The sequence below is a fragment of the Rana temporaria genome, chromosome 7, assembly GCF_905171775.1.
Source record: "Rana temporaria chromosome 7, aRanTem1.1, whole genome shotgun sequence".
NCBI classification, from domain to species: domain Eukaryota; kingdom Metazoa; phylum Chordata; class Amphibia; order Anura; family Ranidae; genus Rana; species Rana temporaria.
Window position 1 is genome coordinate 110,173,384 of NC_053495.1, and position 20,464 is coordinate 110,193,847.

General features: G+C 50.1%; 1 protein-coding gene and 1 long non-coding RNA gene across 9 annotated transcripts in view; both read left to right on the forward strand.

Annotated features, from left to right (window-relative positions):
• LOC120946234 overlaps window positions 1-18,942 on the forward strand; it is a 144,026-nt gene extending 125,084 nt beyond the window's left edge. The window contains exon 2 of the long non-coding RNA XR_005750652.1: window positions 18,751-18,942. This is a non-coding gene — a long non-coding RNA (uncharacterized LOC120946234). The remainder of the gene's footprint in view (window positions 1-18,750) is intronic.
• Window positions 1-20,464, forward strand: part of LOC120946232 (complement factor H-like) — a 3,139,400-nt gene that overhangs the window by 1,143,906 nt on the left and 1,975,030 nt on the right. The window lies entirely within an intron of this gene.

Sequence of the window (20,464 nt, forward strand, 5' to 3'; positions counted from 1 at the left end):
CTGCCCGAGGCTACCCCGTCTGCTGAGGGAACAGCAGTCAGGAGTTTCGTGGAACGTATCTTTGCACGTTAAACACACACATTCATCATGGCACAAGGAGAATGCACACATGCACACCACTGTGGTCCCTAGTTCACACACACACCACATCCACATCACATTGGATTAGCCCAAGTCCACCATGCAGGACTTGGGAGCAGCAACGCCACGCCAAGGCTCCAATTATGTCCCTGACCATTCATACCACATTTACACGGTCGTGGGGATAACTTCTCCCCAACGACCGAGGGTGACACCCCTTTGCTGGCAGGAGTGTCACCCCCCCATTCACACACCAGTTACACTATAATCTGCACGCCTCACCGTGTGCAGTAATTGTAAAAAAAAAACCTCATGACCTGAGGAAAAAGAAACAAAGCTCATGATCTGAGCAAAAATAAACAAAAACGCTCTTCACCAGAGCAAAAAAAAAAAAAAATCCAAAAAATCAGGTGCCCTGTCGTGGGCCAAGCCTGCTGCCACGGCCACGGCTCCGTAACTGCCTGGTAGAAGGCTCAGGTGGGGGGGGGCATCAGGTGGAGGAGCATCCCCTGGTCTCTCCCAGGCTGGAGGCCTGCCCTCTAAAGCCACGGCAATGCGGGTGAGGATGGTATTAGTCTCTGCCTGCACCAGCCACGATTGCCTCCCCTCTGCCTCAATGGCAGCTGTGTTGCCCTGGACGGCCTCAGTCAGGGACCTCACCTCTGCCACGAGGGTAGCCATTGTGGCCTGCAGCTCCCCCAGGCAGGTGATCACAGCTGCAGTGTTGCCAGACACATCTTGCAGGGCGTCATTGATGTGGCCTGTGGAGGCCAGACTGTCTGCCACACGCCTCATCTCCACGGCCATCTCACCCATATGGCTGGTCTGAGAGTCCTGGGCCCTGGTAAAATGTTCCAGAAGGAACTCGGGAACCCCCCTGGTCTTCCTGGTTGCCTTCCTGGGGCCAGGAGAGGCTTGAGGCCTGGCATAGGGGGAGGTACTTGAGGGAGTAGGTGTGATGGGGATGGATCCTGAGGGGCTGGATGAGATGGGGCTTGACGTCCGCGATGGATCAGCTGAGAGGGAGGACTCTTCCAAATACAGGGACACCTACTCACCCATATGGAGCGCATCCTCCTCAACAACCGCTTCAGTGGAGGTCTGGGCACCACTCCCCTCCACCAATGCCTCTTGGCTTCCCAGGGGGTCAGGGGCATGATGCTCAGGGGATGAAGGTGTGGGACGGGCAGAGACAGATGATGGCCTAGCTCCCTCCTGGACATCTGCGGATGACACAAAACATTCACATGTTGGTGGACCCACACACTTGGCACATGTTCCCTTCCACCCCCTCACATGCTACACACCAGATAGGAGAAAAAACACACTACCTGTCCTCAAGGCCGGCTCAACTGAGTCATAGCCCACCACTCCCTCCACTTGCTCCCTCTCAAGGCACTGGGCAACCACCTGCTCCTCAGAAGTCACCTGAATAGTAGAGGCTGGTCCACCACCAGTGCCCCTGGCATGCCTTCTCAAATTGCCCAGCTTCTCCTTGACCTTCCTGCGCAGGTCTTTCATTTTTTTTGCAATGTCCTGGGGCCTCCTCACCTCATTCCCTAGGGCATTGACCTGGGTGGTTATCCGCATCAGGATCTCATCCCTCTTCCCCTTGCTGGTGTCCTTACTTTGTGCCCCATGGAGGCGAGCATCATATCTCTCCATGGCCGATATTATAATGGCCCTCTCCTCTGAGGAGAAGTTTTTCTTCCTATTACCACTACACCGAGCAGACATGGCACACAGGAAGATAGCAAAAGTACTTACACCACTAAAAAAAACGGACGGGTGTACTTTTGCACTCGACGGGCGCATGTCTGGGCGTATTTATGCCCTGGGCGTAAACGGTGGGCCGGCGTATCTCAGGGTTTACGCCGGGCATAGTTGTGAGCATGCACAGAGGGGCGCGGGACATATGATCACGTCACGGCACATGCGCCGTTCGGCCCTTCATTTGCATGGGGTCACGCTTCATTTAAATAGATCACGCCCACTTCCTTCCTACTTTGAATTACGCAAAATTGGACGCATTTGCTTTGAGAATACGGACCTTACCTCTCTAAGTTACGTCGGCGTAACGCATATAAGATGCACTACGCCGGCATAAAGATGCGCCGATCTACGTGAACCTGGGCCTCTATTTTTGGTATATGTTAATGAGATTTGGTTTCCTGTATAAATAAAAAAGTGAAAAATAAAGAAATTGAAAAAAAAATAAACCTCCATATGGGATCCAGAAGTTGTCCCCTGTGAAGCGGTGTCCTTCAAGTACCAATGCCTGGTAGTGTCACTGTATGGTGTTCTCGAATAGTTTTACAGCACATTTGTAGAGATGTGCAGACTCCCAGCCAGTGTGCCATCGGATCATGGTGGCGCTGGTTACATAGTCTTGCCTCCCTGCATGTATAGACCCAGTGCAATAGAGGAGACGTCTTTGGCAGTGAATGTACCGCCTCATTGAAAACTAAAAAGGTTGTGGGTAAAAAGAATCAACAAAACAAGGAAAAAATTAGGAACTTATCTGAGGCAGATTCATCTTGCCAATGTTCACATAGATTATTGTCCATGGTATGGTCAGATGTCGCGTCGGGCCCTTCGTGGGTGCGGAGATTCGGTTGGACTTAAACCATTGTGGGAGCCTCGAGCTGCAGTATGGGGTCTATTCCCTGAAGCGGATCTTTGTCTGTGGTATCGGGTTTCCTGAGCATCCATAGGTTCTTCGCGTCGCGGCTCTCGTCTGGTAGCGGTGCGGCGGAATTCAGCATACCAATTCGGAACATCCATCATTGGAATGCCTAGGATGTCGCAGAATGGCTGGAGTTCCACCGGTACCCGCAGCCGTACCATGATTGGTGGCTGAGAGGCAGAAGGGGAACTTCCATCTATAATGTATGCCTTTGGTGTGCAGGATGTGCAGCAGCAGTTTCAGATCTCTCCTGTGTTGCAGGGTCATGCTGTGCATAAATCCTCTCTACTTCCTGCACTCTGTCAGTAATGGCGGGGATGTCTAGGTGCAGGTCAGCTATGGCAGCCGACAGAGTGTCCTTTATGTCTGCCGCTACCATGTGGAGATCGTAGAGGCTGGGGTGTTGTTGGTGGTGGACAGCGTTTTCCCCCCTGGGTCTGGTGTGGAGAGGGCAGGCGGCGCTCCAGTCAGCTGTGGGGCTAAGGCCTGTGACAGACCTTGGCGGGAAGCCGCCATGTTGTGCCTCTGGCTCCGGTATATTCTGGCTCTGTTATCTGCGGGGAGGCAGAGGAGTTCCCATACTTGGAAGGCTGTTGGTGCAGAAATGGGCTAACTGTTGAGTGGATAAGACCTGTAGCGGCGGGAGCTCCAGTCTCAAGCGACCATCTTCCAGCGAGGTCAAACCACGCCCCTCAACTAATCACCTTTTATCTTCAGTTTGTTCAGTTAAAGTGGAGTTCCACCCAAAAATTGAACTTCCGCTTATCGTGTTCCTCCCCTCATCCGGTGTCACATTTTGGCACCTTGCGGGGGGGGGGGGGAGCAGATGCCTGTCTAATACTGGTATTTACTCTCACTTTTGGCTTCCACTACACCATGTCTGGCCCCTCTCCTCCCCCCCAGAAGACAGCAAGGACCAGTCAGGATGCACAGAGTGACTTGCGCATGCGCAGTAGGGAACCAGGCTGTCAAGCCACAAGGCTGATTGCCTTACTGAAGATGGCGACGCCTCCGCCCGAGAGCAGAGGTGCCCTGGACAGGTAATTGTCCGTATTTTAAAAGTCAGCAGCTGCAGTATTTGTAGATGCGGACTTAAAAAAAAAAAATGGCGGAACTCCGCTTTAAGCTTTGAAAATGAAAGATAGAAGCTACTTGGTTGTCATGCACAGCTACTCCAGATTCTGTCTGCTCCAGTTTTGTTGAACTCCTCTCAGTACATATCATTGTATATAAATGAACCCACATAGTTTTTGTTGAAACTTTTCTTTTTATACATAAAACAGTTATGCATGTTCACCATGATATACAGTATACAAATAGAGATATGTAGCTTTATATTTGAACCTTGAAAAGTTATACATCCACAGTCGTAAATATTTTGCAGCGGTAATCATATCTGAACATAGTTTGTAGTATAAATCCAGGGCCGTCTTTACTATTGATTAGGCCCTGGCCAAAAAAAATTCTTGCCCCCCCCCCCATGCAAATTGTCTCTCCACCCCAACATTCCAAAAAACAAAACACATGTGTAAACTTATGTATTGAATTGTATTGTAACTGTACTGTCTGCCATCATGTTGTAAAGTGCTGCGCAAACTGTTGGCGCTATATAAATTTTGTGTAGCACCCCCTTGCTTTCAGCATGGGCACTACGCCTAAAGTTAGTGGGGAATGAGAGAGTTACCTTGCTCCCATTCGGTGTTTGCTTAAATTTGGGACTTCTGTCGTTCCAGAAAGTCCACTGGGTCAGTCTGTGGTCAGGAGGTGCAATGCCACCTCTGGCCGGCAGTTGGGTTCTGGCGGAGCAATTCTTCCCCAGCAGCCAATTGGAGGAGTTTTCCCCCGCGAGGCATGCTGGGGGAGGGTATATCTGGGACAGGGGTCATGTGTTAGAAAGTCTTTGCGGGGTCCCCGTTCCAGGTGCAGTACCCACCTTCAGGGTACGCGCATCCATGGACCCTGCTGGCGCGGCCCACCTGGCCAAAGCTGAACTCTGCATCGAACCTCATCCTGATGAGAGAAGGGACCCCAGCGTTTCACTGGGTTCCAAGGCCTGTTGACAGAATCCCAGTCTGGGATCGGGTGAGTGGTGGCATGTGGCAGAGTGGCGACGTGTAGCAAAGTTGGTTCTATACAGAGCAGTGTTGATTGCTCTGTTCTATATCCAGGCCTGATACCGCATGGTTCTTTTTCTTCCTTCATCAACCTTGACCTTCCTAATTTGTGTTGATGTTGGCCGTGTTTGGCCTGGACAATAAAGCATTGAAAACTCTTTATTGGATGTCTGAACCTCCACTCACTGCTGCTGTTTTCACAGTTACACTCCTAGACACTGCCAAGTTAATTTGGTAAGCTGGTCCCAAATCAATCAGTGGCTCCTTTGGGGGTAGCGCTACACTTGTATAATACTAATAATGATGGGGGGGAAGAGAGAGAGAGGAGTCCAGGATGATGGGTGGGGGGGAGATAGCAGAGTCCAGGATGATGGAGGGATAGGGGAGTCCATGGTGTTTGGGGGGTGGGAGATGGGGGAGTTCAAGAGGATGGGGGGGAAGGGGGGAGATAGGAGTCCAGGATGACACACAGGGATTGGGGGGGGGGTTGTACTTTGAGGTGTTTGTATCATACAGGGCACAAAAAAAATCAGCACAAGGGGCAGTACTTGCATATTCTCCCCCCTCCCCCAAAGAAACCATCTATCGTTCACATCTGCACATCACTTTGCGTACCTCTGCTCCCTCATCCACAGTTCACCTCTGTATTCCACGTTCACATCTGTACCCCTCCATCCACAGCTCACTTCTGTATCCCCCATCCACCTCTGTACCCCCCCATTTCCACCTTTATATCTTTCCATCAACCTCTGTATCCTCCCATGTCCACCTTTTTACCCCCCCCATCCATGTTCACCTCTATATCCCCCCATCCACAGCTCACTTCTGTATCCCCCATCCACCTCTGCATCCCCCCATTAAACGTTGACCTCTATATCCTTCCGTTGACCTCTGTATCTCCCTGTCCACCTCTGTACATCCCCATGTCCACCTCTGGGTTCATCTCTGTATCCCCCCCATGTCCACCTGTGTAGACCTTTGTACCCCCCCATGTCCACCTCTGTACCCCCCATGCCCACCTCTGTACCCCGTCCACCTCTGTGTTCACCTCTGTACCCCCCTCCACCTCTTTACCCCCCATGTCCACCTCTGTACCCCCTCCACCCCTGTTCCCCCCCGTCCACCTGTGTTCACCTCTGTACCCCCCCATGTCCACCTCTCTACCCCCCCCCATGTCCACCTCTCACTTCTGTACCCCCCCATATCCACCTCTGTACCCCCCATATCCACCTCTGTACCCCCCATGTCCACCTCTGTACCTCCCATGTCCACCTCTGTACCACCCATGTCCACCTCTGTACCCCCCCATGTCCACCTCTCACCTCTGTACATCCCCCCATGTCCACCTCTGTACACCCCCCCATGTCCACCTCTATACCCCCCCATGTCCACCTCTTACTTCTGTACCCCCCCATATCCACCTCTGTACCCCCCCATATCCACCTCTGTACCCCCCATGTCCACCTCTGTACCCCCCCCCCCCATGTCCACCTCTGTACCCCCCCATGTCCACCTCTGTACCCCCAATGTCCACCTCTCACCTCTGTACCCCCCCATGTCCATCCCCCATGTCCACCTCTGTACCCCCCCATGTCCACCTCTGTACCCCCTATGTCCACCTCTGTACCAGCAATTCTCTGCAGTCTGCACAACATATGAATCCCCTTCTCTCCACCTTGTTCTATTTTACCTGATCACACGGAGGAGGGAGATCACACAGTCTCCGCCTATCAGACTCAGCACACAGCCAGAAAACTTCACTCGGTTGTGTGCTACACAGGTCTGCCAGGCAGGGGTGGGGGCGGGAGGAACACAGAGCATCGCTCTCGCTCTGTCATTGACTCCGGTCCACAGCTCCTGACAGAGGGAGAAGCGGGACGAGCGGGCTCAAACACATGAAGCCCGCAGCTGTACCGCTCTCCTGTATAAATTAATTAATGTGGCCGCCACTTGTGAGAGATAAGGGGGGGGTCAGCTGCACCCGTTACTCCGGGAAAACTGTGGGCAGCGCAGGGCTTAAATGGCAGCTTATTTGGGCCCCTTTTGCCCTGCGGTAAAGACGGCCCTATATAAATCATATAGCATATAACATAAAACCTTCTACCCAAAACACGAGGGATGAGCCGAGGTTCAGTCTGAACATAGATGTGGCTATTTGGGCATTCAGATGAATAGCCTGTTCATCTCACTGTTCAGTGCAAACCATGTATCTATATATATATATATATATATATATATATATATATATATATATATATATATATATATATATATATATATATATATATATATATATATATATATAATATATATATATGGGATGCTTGCATCTGTGGCGTCCCTTGGAACCACTGGTGTCAGATGAAATCCCTGCTTCTTTTAGGCAAAATTGGGTACCATGATTGACAATGAATTTACAACTAGGGAAATTTTTTAAGGATTTTTATCATTTAATAAAGGACTGCTCATTTACATGGGAGAGTGGGCTTCTAGATTCTGATATGCCTCATGCCCACAGACCACCATAACCACAATTGTAGGGAATAAGCCCTTGTTCTCATCAACAAGGGGCTTTGCCGGAGAGGAAGAGGAAGAGAGAGAGAGAGAGAGAGAGAGAAAATCTTCTGAAAATCCTTCCGACCTGGCAAGGATATACACAAAAAATAACAAACATAGCACCACTTTTTGCTACAGGTAAGCCTTTTCCCAGTTTTTGCGATTCCCAGGAAATGTCACAGAAAATCCTTGTTTTCCTGATTTTTCGCTGCCGCTAGAGATCTGTGGCCGGCGGAGACATTGTTCATTTTCCTGAAGAAAACAACAAACAAGAGGCTGGGTGACTGCCAATAGAAATTCAGCACCGCCCACCTCCTGCCCTTTTGCCAGTCTGTCTGTGACCTGATGTGGTAAGGGGCAAGGGGTGGGCAGCGACGCAGCTCAATTTCTATTGGCAGCCACCTGCCGCCTCCACCTATTTTGTTCCACTCTGTTCTGTAATGGCGGCGGACAGAGTCTCAGCTGCTGGGAGATACCTGATTTAAGGAAAAGGGGACTCCAATGGGGGACACCTGTTGTAAGGAGGGACTCTGCTGGGGACACCTGATGTAAGGATAGACTCTGCTGGGGACACCTGATGTAAGGAGGGACTCTGCTGGGGACACCTGATGTAAGGAGGGACTCTGCTGGGGACACCTGATGTAAGGAGGGACTCTGCTGGGGACACCTGATGTAAGGAGGGACTCTGCTGGGGACACCTGATGTAAGGAGGGACTCTGCTGGGGACACCTGATGTAAGGAGGGACTCTGCTGGGGACACCTGATGTAAGGAGAGACTCTGCTGGGGCGTGGCCAAGATGGCGGACTGAGAGGACGTGTTCCCTGAACTCTCCTGGAGTGTGATCCGTGAAATAGCCTTTTTTCCCTGCCTGGGCCTGTCTGCGGGGCCCCGCGGTGCTCTTGATGCCGCCTAAAGCCATCGGGAGTCAGAAGAAGCCCAAGAAACTGAAATTCCCGGCGTATATCCCGGAGGATACCACTTTCTGCACCGGCGGCCTGCCGTCCCCTGCACGCATCTGCAACATGGCGTCGCAGACGGACCACGAGGAGGGCTCGGCTCACCCCCCCCTGGCATCCCTGAAGTGATGGCGGCTATCACGTCGTGCCAGGCAGCCCTGACCAACAAGATCGAGGAGGTCCAGCTGGATGTCAGCCTCATTAGGCAGGACTTTGATAAGATCCGCTCCCGGGTGTCTGAAGTGGAGCACCGGCTGAGCGAGACGGAAGACGCAGTCTCGGGACATGATGCCTCTATCAGGGCCCTGCAGTCTAAGGTTAAAGCCCTCGAGTACCGTGCGGAGGACGCCGAAAATAGAAGTCGCCGCAATAATCTACGGATTGTGGGGCTGCCGGAGGGGGTGGAGGGTCGTGCCCCAGCTCAGTTTGCGGATGAGCTCTTCCGCTTGTTATTACCGGCGGCCCGGCTTTCTCCGTACTTCGCGGTGGAACGGGCTCACAGGGTCCCCCCTAGACCTGGCCCTGAGGGGGCCCCTCCCCGCACGTTTATTCTCCGGCTGTTGAACTTTCGGGACCGCGACGAGCTGCTCCGGGCCTCCCGCGCTGCAGGGGAACTCCCGTACCGGAATGTCAGGCTGATGCTATTCCCGGATTATACGATGGAGACCCAGAGGCAGCGCCGCTCTTTTGATGCTGTCAAAGCGACTCTCCGACGCAAGGGGGTCAAATATAGTGTTCTATTTCCGGCGAAGTTGCGAGTGGTGGACGGGGAGACGGTGCGCTTCTTCACCTCTCCGAGGGATGCCTCTGCATGGCTCGAGACTCTAAACTGAACCCCCCACCCTTTGAATCCACTACTTTGGGATTGCGGAGCCTCTTCACCTACAAGTGAGTACTATCTCTGACTGTCCGGTGGTTCCTGCGGTCTGTGTATGCTCATGGGGCTGCCTGGACAAGTCGGCGTGGCAGCGGTGGGGTGTTTGAGCTGACTTTCCTGCAAGAGACCTATTCCCCCCTCGCTGTCATATCCGTCTGGGATGCCCTACAGCCCTATAGTACTCGGCAGATGTCCCCCACCTCTCCCGCCGATGGGCGCCATGATGGAGCCGTTGGGGGCTAATTACAACACGTGGATACTGCCCGCAATCCCAGTGCTCTTGTTAATGCAACGTTCAGACTGTTTAAGTATGTGCCCCTGCCCAGGCAGGTGAAAACGTTAAGCTAGCCATCCGTCTTGCATCGCTCCAGGGTACTGGAGAGAGACTTGGGTTACCCCCTTTTTCTTTTTTTTACTCCTCTCCTCTGCTCTTTGTGAGGAAGGTGCATTAGTGTCCAACTCTGGCTACACGCTCCCCACTTTGTTGGTACTGTTCATAAAAATTTGGGGTTGATGGGTTTTAAGTGCTCCTTAATGTTCCGAGGTGCACGGGGTGGGGGGTGGGGGGGAGGGCAGTTCTTCTTCCACGGTTTAGCGGGAGGGTTAAAGGTTTTTTTCTTTTTTGTATATAAGGTTGGTTGGTCTTTGCTCTCTATGCTTATCAGTATGTATGTGTACACATTGGGGTACTGGGGCACTCCCGGGGCGTTGGCTGGATCTGGCAGACCGGGGCTGGGCGGGCTCGAGTCTCCCTGGTGGGTCGGCTCTGGCTGGCACAGTCCGGGGGTGATCTCTCCCCTGTTCTCTGACATCCCATATGGCTAAGTGCAGAGTGATCTCATGGAATGTGCGGGGACTCAATTCGGCAGTGAAACGGTCGCTGGTTATGAACTACTTGAAGAAGCTCCACCCCCAGGTGTGTATCCTTCAGGAGACACACGTGATGGGTTCCCGTATCCTGAGTTTAAAGAGGGCATGGGTTGGAGCACACTATCATGCGACGTATTCTAACTATGCTCGCGGCGTCAGTGTGCTGGTACATAGATCCCTCCCTTTCCAGCTCCTAGATGTTAAGCTGGACCCGGGCGGGAGATATGTGCTGCTGCATGCCTTAATAACAGGGATACCTATTGTATTGGTGGGTGTATACTTGCCCCCCCCTGCGGACCTAGATGTCCTCCATTCTATAATGCAATTGGCTACTATGTATAACGTTGGCGATGTATTAGTTGTGGGGGACTTTAATCTTGTTATGTCTAGGGATCTGGACAGGTTACATGCTTCTGGCCCGCAGCAACATGGCCTGGCCAATTGGGCGGATGCATTCCGCATGACGGATCTCTGGCGGCAGCTGCACCCCTCCACCAGGGCTTATACTTGTCTGTCAACCACTTACCGGACTATGTCCCGCATCGACTTGGCGTTTGCCTCCCCTGAACTACTCAGGAGGGTAGTTGATGTGGAGATCCTCTCTAGAGGTATCTCGGATCATGCTCCGGTATCTGTCACTTTTCAGCTGTCCCGGGTGGAGGGAGTGCACCTGTTGAGATTATCCAAGTATTGGATCATGGATCCCGGAATTCAGGAGCAGATGCCGGAGGCCCTCTGTGCCTTCTGGCTGGACAATGAGGGCTCTGTGGACCCCCTAGTGGAGTGGGATGCCTTCAAGTCATGGCTAAGGGGTGACTTTACGGCTCGTGTGGCGGTGCGCAAGCGTGAATCGATGCAGTCTCTGAGGGATCACGAGGAGAGGGCAAGATTGAGGGAGGCCGAATACGTACGCTCACCGGACTCGGAGCACTACGTGCCCTGGAGCGACGCCCTGAGAGATCTTTCCCTGGTCAGAGTGGACCTCACCAAGAAGTCCATGTTAGAGAGTGCCCAGCCGGTGTTTGAATATGGGGACAAGAATGGTCGACTGCTGGCCTGGCTAGCCAGGGGGCAGCGACCTCTGACCCATGTGGGGAGACTGCGTGACCGAGATGGGGGGTTGCTTACGTCCTCTGTGGACATTGGGGCTAGATTCCTGGAGTTCTACCAGTCCTTGTACTCCTCTAGAGTAACCTATACTACGGCAGAGCTGCTTCACTATTTAGATCAGATCTCCCTTCCCTCCTTGACCGAGGCGCAGTGTACCTTCCTAGACTCTGACGTATCACTGGAGGAGATACAGGTGGCCCTAAACTCTATGCAGTCTGGGAAGACCCCCGGCCCGGATGGTATCCCAATTGAATTTTATTCGGTGCACCAGGAGCTTCTTGCTCCCAGGCTCACCTCCCTACTTAAGCAGGCCTTTAATCTGGGGTATCTTCCTGATTCACTGTCTGACGCGATTGTGGTGTTGGTGCCCAAACCTGGTAAGGATCCTGAAGAGTGTGCCTCCTACAGGCCTATCTCACTTATTAATGCGGACGCCAAACTCCTTGCTAAGCTCTTGGCTATTAGGTTGGCCACTGTGATTGAGGACCTGATATACGTGGACCAGACCGGGTTCATGCCTGGGAAGGGCACTGACATCAACATCCGTCGCCTGTTCTTGAATCTGGATGCGCAACATGATAATGGGGGCACCCGAGTCGTGGCCTCTTTAGATGCTGAGAAGGCCTTCGACTCGGTGGAGTGGGACTATTTGTGGGAGGTACTCCGTAGATTCGGCTTTGGTCCTAAGTTTCTCCAATGGCTCCGAATGCTCTATAGGTCCCCTCGGGCTAGGATTCGTGTGAACGACTATCTTTCTGACTATTTCCCCCTCCAGAGGGGGACCCGGCAGGGTTGCCCCTTGTCACCCAGCCTGTTCGCCCTGGCCCTTGAGCCCCTGGCGGTCATGGTCAGGGACTCGGACCGTGTACTGGGCCTCCGGGTGGGCCCTCTGGAGGAGAAAATATCCTTATATGCGGATGACACTCTCCTGTATCTCCACGATCCAGTCGACTCCCTGTCCTCAGCGCTGGAGATATTTGATGAGTTTGGTAAGTACTCGGGGTACGTATCAATTGGACTAAATCTGTTCTCTTCCCGCTGGATGCTGGTGCTAGAGAGTTGTCCTCGCAGTCAATGCTACAGTGGGTTGAAGAATTTGTGTACTTGGGGGTGAAGGTTTCCCGGGATCTGCAGTCCTACTACCGACTCAATTTGAGACCGGTGGTTGATAGGCTTAGGGACCACTGCTCGCGCTGGAGCACTCTGCCGTTGAACCTCCTTGGGCGCATAAATGTTCTCAAGATGATTTTCCTGCCCAAATTTACATACTTTTTCAGGAACAGCCCTGTGTGGCTGCCTCAGTCTCTCTTTCGGGAATTGGATAGCTGCATTGGCTCTTTTCTGTGGCGGGGTTCGTCCCCCCGGTTGGCCAGGTCCACCCTTCAGCTGCCTGTTGGCTTCGGGGGGTTGGCGCTGCCCAACCTTTTGGTGTACTACTGGGCTGCTGTATTGGTCACGGTCCGGTGGTGGTTTGAGCAGTCCAGGGCCAATGCAGCGGTCTGTCTGGAGGTGGCTATCGTGGGATCCCTGACCGAACTTAGCAACCTGGTCTACCGGGGCCCGTCTGGATACCCCCTGTTGCCGGGTCCGTCTAGAACCACGCTGAGGGTATGGGGGGCGGCTAGACGTCGCTTTCAGTCCCCCGGCAGGTGGTCCCCCTTTACCCCACTGTGGGGGAATCCTAACCTCGGGCACTTTCGTACCATACCGGACCCGCAGCTGTGGGCGCGGTTCGGTATTAAACTCCTGAGAGACATTGTTGCTGATGGGTCCCTGCTCCCCTTCTCGACCCTGTCTACTCGTTTTGGTCTGGCGCCCTGGATGCTGTTTCGCTACCACCAGTTGCGGCATGCTTTTAGGGCCCAGTTCCCTACCCCCCCCGTTCTCAGGGCTGACCTGGTTGAGGACTTACTGGCCCAAAGCTCCTTAAAAAAGGCGTTGTCCACTCTGTACCTAACGATTCTTAGCAAGGACTCCCCCAAGATAGATGCCCTGTGGCGTAAGTGGGAGGTGGATGTCCCGTCCCTGGATAGGGAGACTTGGGAGGAGTGTTTCGACGATGGTTATAAACTGGTGATCTCGTCTAGGGATAAGCTTATACAGGCAAAGTTCATACACAGGGTGTATTTCACCCCTCAGAGACTGCATGGGATATATCCGCACCGCTCGCCTAACTGCCCACGATGCTACACCTCAGAGGGCACATATATGCACATGTTCTGGACCTGTCCTAGGTTGGTGGACTTCTGGTCCGCTGTGGTTGAGACGGTCAATGTCCGCCTCCACTTGAGTCTTCCGGTCTCCCCGGAGCTGATGCTCCTGGGGGTATAGGACGATGAGCAAAGACCTCGATATGCTAAGCTGTTGCTATCATTGTTATTCTTCTATGCGAAGAAGGCAATTCTATTGAAGTGGACCTCTAGGGCCCCTCCCACGGTGGGTGCCTGGATTGATGCAGTTAACGCTGTTCTCCCTCTGTATAAAATGACATACATGAACAGGGGATGCCCGTGGAAGTTTGAGCGAGTATGGGGACCATGGATGAACCCTCTTTGATCATGCCTGCTGAAGTCCTGCTTCCTTACTGGCCCCCCGCCCCCCCCCCCCCCCCCCCCGTTCCCCCCCTTCCCCTCTCCCGGGTCACTTCACTGCTCTTACCTCAGGTGCATAGGCTCCATTGAATTGGGTTTAAGCTTGGCTTACAGTTGATTCTCTTCTGTGCAAATGTTTCCTGGACTTCATGTCTGCTTATGATACTGCTTTGTTCTTTATACCTTGTACCTTGTACTGTACCACTTTTGCATTAAATAAAGACCAACCTTGTTGTTAAAAAAGGAGAGACTCTGCTGGGGACACCTGATGTAAGGAGGGACTCTGCTAGGGACACCTGATGTAAGGAGGGACTCTGCTGGGGACGCCTGATGTAAGGAGGGACTCTGCTGGGGACGCCTGATGTAAGCAGGGACTCCGCTGGGATTGCCTGGTGTAAAGAGGGACTCTGCTGGGGACACCTAATGACACACTCGGGGCTTCCACTGATTCGGCATTATGGTGAGTTGAACCATTTCATATTATATAACAATGTAATAATAGTAATTATGCGCTTCAATCATCCTGACACCATAAAAAACATGGTGCCGGGATGATTGAAGCGCTAACATCAGGTGTTTGGAGTATCTTCATTTGCTGATTGTTAAACTTTCTAAAATACACATATTTCTATTGTGGTATAGAATCTGGGCCTGTTATCTGTCTGTCTTTCTTTCTTTCTTGCTTTCTTTCTCCCTCCCCTCCATCCCTCATTCAGCTCAGACTCTAACCACACCCCATTTGAGCCACGCCCCTTGAAGCCAAGCCCAATATTTAGCTTGAACCATGCCCATTTTTTGCAGCGGCATGCTTTTTTATTTTACCCTCTACGTCACACCTCCAAACGAATACCCCACCCCTAATTATAATAAGACCCCGCCCACAGACAAAAAAAGTCCCTATAATTTTTTTTACAATGTTGACAACTATGACAAGAGAGCAGAGAACTCCACTGTCATCGCTGCAGGAACTTGATAGCCGGCTATGGTTGGTAGAGCTGTGTACCATGTTAATGTGGGCACTTAACTTCCGTAGGCACAACACTGGCATCGGTGTACATGCAGCCCTGGCTGTTATTTTGCTTCCTTGCAAGGATTTGTCAGTATCCAGTGTAGCTAGACCACAGCAAGTAACTATGTGCTGTGCAGGATAGGAAATAGGTGCCTTCTTGCATAAATAGGCCACCTATTAAAAATTATGAACCACTGAAAAACTGGAGACCACTAAAGCCCTGTACACACGATCGGATATCTGATGGAATCTAATCCGATGGATTTTTTCGTCGGATATCCGATAAAGCTGACTTTCATCAGTCTTGCCAACACACCATCGGTCAAAAATCCGACCGTGTCCAAACGCAGTGACGTAATACACTACGAAGTGCTGAGAAAAATGAAGTTCAATGCTTCCAAGCATGCGTCGACTTGATTCTGAGCATGAGTGGATTTTTGACTGATGGACTTCCACACAGACGATCATTTTTTTCACCATAGGAAAATTTTAAAACATGTTCTATTTTTTTTTTCACCGATGGAAAAAAAAACGATGAGGCCCACACACAATCGGTTTGACCATCTGTCAGTTTTCATCAGACAAACCGATCGTGTGTACAGGGCTTTAAGGTTGAATCTGTGATAGGTGAGCACTGTTACAGTGCATTTTTTTTCCACCTATAAAAGCACCTCTGTGTAAGTTTCCATGCACACACACACACAAGCGTTTACAGGCCTATTAGAAGAGGAACGTTTACAAGCTGAAAAAAATAAACCACCAAAGGCTTGTTCAGGAGAGGAGCTAAAGAGCAGAAAAAACAATAAACACACCTATATGCTAGATGCGGTTAATGCTTAAACATTAATACATTCCAATGGCCAGAATAAAGTAGTTTTGGCCAATGGAATCCATTAACATCCAAATGCTTGAGGCTAGGGTGACCACATTTCCAAACTACCATTCAGGGACACCCTCCCTTCCCAAAAATCAGCTTGTGCTGTAACAAATCACAGCACAGTGATTGGACACAAGAGGCGAGATTTATGATTTCTTCAATCACAATCAGGGGGTGGGGATTGTGCTCCTCCAGGCATTCCCGGCCAGGACAAGTACTGTCAGTGAGTAAAGCGGTGATGTGGCATCCTTTTTTGGGGGCATCCGATTGGCCTGGGGGTGGCTGTGTCAGTTTCATTCCGGGACACTGTATTGTCCTGGAATGAAGGTGCCTGGGACACGTGGTCACCCTACTTGAGGCACCTAAATATGTGTGCAATACTTGTCTTTAGGCGCGTTTTTCCTTCTACAAGGAGTTTGGGCATTCAGAGAAGCAAAGCAAACTTCCTGTGTGCATGAAGCCCAATACTGGCAGAACGGAAATATCTGCAAACTGCAAATAATACCAGAACCAGAACATTCTGCTGTGAACAATGACAATGATTAAACACCAAATCAGACCCCAGTCTTACAGAACATTTATTACAATGTTGCTCTGATTTTCCTGCACATCACTTCCTTACTATATAATGTCTTTATGCAAGCACAGCAGGCAGGGACCAGGGCAGGCTCAAGCCTGGTACACACTATTGTGTCAGCTCCAGTCAGAGCTGCTATACTAACTATGCAGTTAGTACAGCAATCTCCCCTGCTGAGCTGTTGTGTCCCCGCCAGAACACTCCAATTCGTGCTCTCTGCCATTGGCTGTTGGTTTCCCAAAGTAATTTTTCCATGAAATTTATGATTTTGTGTTCACCTAAATTTGGGGGTAATTGTTCTTTAACTGCATGGAGCAAATGTTAAAAAAGCCCGCAAATTGAAGCTATTCACAATAAATGATCACTCCTCTACAGTTTAGGTTCCATTCACATATTGCATAGTGGGAACAAGCTTTCTCATTATTTGACTTTCAAAGAGCGATTGTTACACAATTCAGCATCTTACCTAGGCACGTTTGTGGCCCGAAAAGAAGTTCCTGCTCCTTTTCAGGTGATACGATTCACATTTTTTAAAGTGACAGATTTGCAAAATTGCCACACAACAATCGCGACAGAATCTTATCACTTTTGGGGTGCCATTGAAGGATAATGGCACCCAGATGAGCATTCGCGATTCTGTCTGCAATTCCAAATTGCGCAGTGTGAATGGGGCCTTAGAGATGACTGGATGTTGTAAACACACAGTCATTGTTCCCCAAACACAAAGACAAACATCGGACACTTTTGACACATTTTTGGGACCATTCACATTTATACAGTGAACAGTGCTATAAATATGCATTGATTACTGTATAAATGTGAGTGGCAGGGAAGGGGTTAACCACTAGGGGGCGGGAAGGGGTTAAATATGTATCCTGGGTGTGTTCTAACTGTGGGGGGAGGGGGGTGACTGGGGGAGGTGACCGATCTATGTCCCTATGTACAAGAGACACAGATCGGTCTCCTCTCTCACTGACAGGACGTGGAGCTCTGTGTTTACACACGGAGCTCCACGTCCCTGCACAGTTACTGGGCAATCGCGGTTGCCCGGCGGCCATCGCGGCCGCCGGGCACACGCACTGTGTTCCCAGTGACGCGACGGGTGCACGCACGCCCTAGAGGCTTTAAAAGACAGGACGTCATATGACGTCCTGTCGGAACAATAGAGCATTCAAATGACGGCGGGCGGATGTTAAGTGGTTAAAGTACAAAAATACATTTACTTATTTATGTGTTTCCCTTTTTTTGCTTTTTAGGTTTATTTTGAATAGAAAAAACATACTACAAATAGGAGTTTTTTTTTTTAAATAGACAGTAACATAAGCATGTACAAGACATGCCTTTCAAACTAGCAGTTTGTGTATGAGCATCCAGAGTGATGTAAAGAACGACTTCTAGACCAAAGTACAGTTGGGAACAGATTTGGCTATTACTGCAAACCTATAGATCAGGGGTCTCCAAACTTTCTAAGCAAAGGGCCAGTTTTATGTCCTTCAGAGTTTACGAGGGCCGGACAGTGGTCAGTGGGAGTCAAAAAGGTCCCGACATCAGTGGGAAAAATGAACGCCTCATTGTTTCAGTGGGAGTAACTGTGCCCTGCTATTAGGTCCCATTGTTGGTGTCATTGAGAAAAACTGTGCCCCATTGTTGGTGTCATTGTGAGGAATTGTGTCCCATTGTTGGTGTTATTAGGTTGAATTGTGACCCATTGTTGATGTCATTGGACCCCATTGTTGGTGTCAGTAGGAGAAACAATGCCCCATTGTTGGTATCGGTGAATGCAATAATGCCCCAAGGGCCGGATAAAAGCAAGCAAAGGGCCACATCTGGCCCCCGGGCCGCAGTTTGGAGACCACTGCTATAGATAGATAAAGTACTGTATATGTGAACCCTCACCTTGTAAAACAAACTTCAGTTTAAAATGGAAATGAAAGGCAAAATATTTATGTATATTTATATTTATAATGTGTTTTATATGAAACACATTATAAATAAATTGTATCCTTTTTTAAATGATCACATAATCTCTGTTCTCAGCTGCATAAGGAGCTCAGAGAACTGGGGGAGGAGAAACTGCAGGACACTGGTCTGCCCAGTGAATGGCTGTGCAGAGGGGGGGGGGGCTGGCGGGGGCGTTTCAGCTGAAGTCTGATCATTGGAGCAGAGCAGGCTGAGTTCTCAGCACAGCTATAGAACTGACCACGCTGTGCTATCATGTTTAGTGTGGTCCGTTTTTATTAGGAAAGCAGAGGGGCTGGCAGGAACACCTGGAGTTTCACATGAAAGGAAGAAATACAATAAGAACAGGAAAAGAAGATACACTAGGCATATATCAGAAATATGAAATGTTGGGTTTAAATACAGCGTGCATAAATGTTTACATAATAGGAGAATTATTTTATTGTATTCTTCAAAAACTAAATGTGGGTTATTTCTTTTATACAGGGAAAAAATGTTCTCAACCTAATCCACAAAATGGATACATCAAAGATCGGTACAATTTTCCAATAAGTCCGGATGCTTATTATAATTTGATTTATTATCACTGTAATTCTGGGTATCTATCTAAAGACAAGAAAGATTACTATGGAACAACAACTTGTACAAATACTGGATGGAATCCTGAGCCAAAGTGTTTTAGTAAGTAAACTCTAATACTAATGCAGACATTGTATGTTTTTCATCATTGCAGTCAGATTGTAATAACAGACTTTACCTTATGAAAATCAAATGAATACATTCATACAAAGTAGTTTGGTACGGCCATTTCAACCAAATTTACTTAGAGAAGTTTGATTTACTTATATACTTATTTATTAGGTTACAATCTTTTACTCTGTTTTGAGTGGTGCTCCATTAATGTTTTGTTACTGGGAGAAGTAATGTTATGGGACATACAGAAATCATTTTGACGATCTCAGAGCAGTTGTCTATATCTTCCCTGTGTATGGAAATCTCTATGGCGATGTTTTTGTGATTCTGTCTACAGAAACCATACTCCTGCATGATCAACAAAATGACGGCAGTGAGCTGTTTAGGAGGACGAGAACCTTGAAAGTTGTGTCCAGAAAGGCAAGCAAAGGGCTATTATCTAGTACTGTCTGTGGACTCTGATCTTCCTGACTTACCATGCCTTGTTCTTCATGGCCTTTCTATGTAGAGCTGGTCACATTAGCAAAGGAAAGGCATCTTTACTTATCGCAGAGCTGCCTCCTGGGAGCTTATGAAGAAATAATTGGGCAATAGCAGGCAGTGCTCGATAAATCAGGGGGGGGAATGGACGGCCTCCTTACCTCCTCACTCCAACTCCCCTCCCTCCCCTGTTTGCGCTGGGGAGCGCCGCTGCGGGTGAGTCATCAGTGGCGGCTGGTGGGTCAGCGGGTCTTCTCCTCTGGCCGTGTTCTCCTCTCTCCTCCTCCTGGGCATCCAATAGGATCACCTGGTGTTTTGGCCAATTGGGAAATGGGTCTCCAGATTGCCCGGGAGGAGGATTAGTAAGAGAATAGCGAAAAATTTTAATGCAGGTTACCAACACCGCGTGTTTACAAAAGCGCGCAGATGCAAATGCAGTCTAAATGGCAACGCAAGCACGTCGCCCATTTCCACGCATTTTTTAAATGCACAGGAAAGTTGGTGTCTTCTGTGCGACTTGCCGTGTGTTCTGAAATGCACAGATGCAGGTTCCCTGATAGGGCAGTACAGCCAGCCCTGGTGTACTGGGCCCGGGCCCTAGCAGCTCATCAGGGGGGTCTGGACAGCTTTATAGTGCATTTCTTAAAACAATTAAATAAATAGGGCTCACTAAGATACACTCCCGCTCCTACTTGCTTAGGGGGTGCATAAATATATTTTCCTGGGCCCCATAAGGTGAGGTGACCAGATTTTTAAAATGAAATCTGGGGACATATTTTTTCTTTACTAGTAATGGCAACAATCAGCGACTCTCTGCCCGTCGCTGCCCGTCTCACAGTCTTACTCTTCGGGCTGCAGCTACTACTGGATGGGGAGCGGAGGAAGATCACTCCTCCAGGGAAGGCAAGGAGATAGGCAGGTGGCTGGCCAGGATTTGAGCCAAGGCAGAAGAACATGCGAGCGAAGCTGAATGAACATGCGCCCGAAACTGAAGAAATATTCCCTCCGCTCCGACCAGCAAAAAGGG